The sequence below is a fragment of the Oncorhynchus tshawytscha genome, unplaced genomic scaffold (assembly GCF_018296145.1).
Source record: "Oncorhynchus tshawytscha isolate Ot180627B unplaced genomic scaffold, Otsh_v2.0 Un_contig_916_pilon_pilon, whole genome shotgun sequence".
Taxonomy (NCBI): domain Eukaryota; kingdom Metazoa; phylum Chordata; class Actinopteri; order Salmoniformes; family Salmonidae; genus Oncorhynchus; species Oncorhynchus tshawytscha.
Window position 1 is genome coordinate 62,501 of NW_024609048.1, and position 2,500 is coordinate 65,000.

Genomic DNA, 2,500 nt, shown 5'->3' on the forward strand with positions numbered 1-2,500 from the left:
TTCAGAGATTTGTCCCGAAGCCACTCCTGCGTTGTCTTAGCTGTGTGCTTAGGATCGTTGTACTGTTGGAAGGGGAACCTTCACCCCAGTCTGAGGTCCTGAGTGCTCTGTAACAGGTTTTCATCAAGGATCTCTCTGTAATTTGCTCTGTTCATCTTTCCCTTGATCCTGACTAGTCTCCCAGTCCTCGTCGCTGAAAAACATCCCCACAGCCCAATGCTGCCACCACCATGCTTCACCGTAGGGATGGTGCCAGGTTTCCTCCAAACGTGATGCTGCCACCACCATGCTTCACCGTAGGGATGGTGCCAGGTTTCCTCCAAACGTGATGCTGCCACCACCATGCTTCACCGTAGGGATGGTGCCAGGTTTCCTCCAAACGTGATGCTGCCACCACCATGCTTCACCGTAAGGATGGTGCCAGGTTTCCTCCAGACGTGATGCTGCCACCACCATGCTTCACCGTAGGGATGGTGCCAGGTTTCCTCCAAACGTGATGCTGCCACCACCATGCTTCACCGTAAGGATGGTGCCAGGTTTCCTCCAGACGTGATGCTGCCACCACCATGCTTCACCGTAAGGATGGTGCCAGGTTTCCTCCAGACGTGACGCTTGGCATTCAGGCCCAAAGAGTTCAATCTTGGTTTCATCAGACCAGAGAATCTTGTTTCTCATGGTCTGAGAGTTCTTTAGGTGCCTTTTGGCAAACTCCAAGCAGGCTGTCGTGCCTTTTACTGAGGAGTGGCTTCCGTCTGGCCACTCTACCATAAAGGCCTGTAGAGATGGTTGTCCTTCTGGAATGTTCTCCCTGACCAAGGCTGTCGTGCCTTTTAAACCAGTAATTTGACCCCCTGTCGACGCCTCACGCCACAGGGAACCACTGATGTAGATGCCAGTAATTTGACCCCCTGTCGACGCCTCACGCCACAGGGAACCACTGATGTAGATGACAGTAATTTGACTCCCTGTCGACGCCTCACGCCACAGGGAACCACTGATGTAGATGACAGTAATTTGACTCCCTGTCGACGCCTCACGCCACAGGGAACCACTGATGTAGATGACAGTAATTTGACCCCCTGTCGACGCCTCACGCCACAGGGAACCACTGATGTAGATGACAGTAATTTGATATAATTGGTCGCTTGATTAAAGAAATGCATTTTTGTAACATTTGAAATGTTGTATTTCATCTTTATGTAAAACTGTTAATGTCTTTTTGTTCAGTTTCATTTGTTTTGTTTTTGTTTGAGTTTCTTCATTTGCTTTAAACACAAGTTTCCTCTTGGACTTGGCGCTCCGGCACCGCTTGCCGTGCGGTAGCAGAGAGAACAGTCTATGACTAGGGTGGCTGGAGTCCTTGACCATGTTTAGGGCCTTCCTCTGACACCGCCTGGTATAGAGGTCCTGGATGGCAGGAAGCTTGGCCCCAGTGATGTACTGGGCCGTTCGCACTACCCTCTGTAGTGGCTTGCGGTCGGAGGCCGAGCAGTTTCCATGCCAGGTGGTGATGCAACCAGTCATGCTCTCGATGGTGCAGCTGTAGAACCTTTTGAGGATCTGAGGACCAATGCCAAATCTTTTCAGTCTCCTGAGGGGGAAAAGGTTTTGTCGTGCCCTCTTCACAACTGTTTTGGTGTGTTTGGACCATGATAGTTTGTTGGTGATGTGGACACCAAGGAACTTGAAACTCTCAACCCGCTCCACTACAACCCCGTCGATGAGAATGGGGGCCTGTTCAGTCCTCTTTTAGTCCTATAGTCCATGATCAGCTCCTGTGTCTTGATCACGTTGAGGGAGAGGTTGTTGTTCTGGTACCACCAGGTCTCTGACCTCCTCCCTGTAGGCCATCTCATCGTTGTCGGTGATCAGACCACTGTTGTGTTGTCAGCAAATTTAATGATGGTGTTGGAGTCGTGCAGTCATGAATGAACAGGGAGTACAGAAGGGGACTGAGCACGTACCCCTGAGGGGCCCCCGGGTTGAGGGGGCGGCCCGTCAGGAAGTCCAGGATCCAGTTGCAGAGGGAGCTGTTTAGTCCCAGGGTTACTTGGGTAATCTTTCATCAATCAATCACTCCTCTTCTCCTCTTTCCTGTCATCCCCCTCTCCCAATCAATCACTCTGACCTTTCACTGTGTGTGTGTGTGTGTGTGTGTGTGTGTGTGTGTGTGTGGGGGGTTGTCATGGTGACTCACCTGACATTGTCACGGCCGACCCCCAGACACGAATGCTTGCTATTGGCTGAGAATGAAGCACGTTGCCAAGACAACGGTCCGTAGGATCAACCAGGTTCAACATGTTGTTCACCAGAACCAGATACATGTCCTGACCCTGCACACACACACACACACACACACACACACACACACACACACACACACACACACACACACACACACACACACACACACACACACACATGAATCCTTGATATTGGTCTGAATGGCCGTAGATTAAAGTACCAGTCTAAAGTTTGGACACACCTACTCATTCAAGGG

The 2,500-nt window shown here is 50.9% G+C and overlaps 1 pseudogene; it reads right to left on the reverse strand.

Annotated features, from left to right (window-relative positions):
* Positions 1–2,500, reverse strand: part of LOC121844151 — a 40,206-nt pseudogene that overhangs the window by 23,604 nt on the left and 14,102 nt on the right.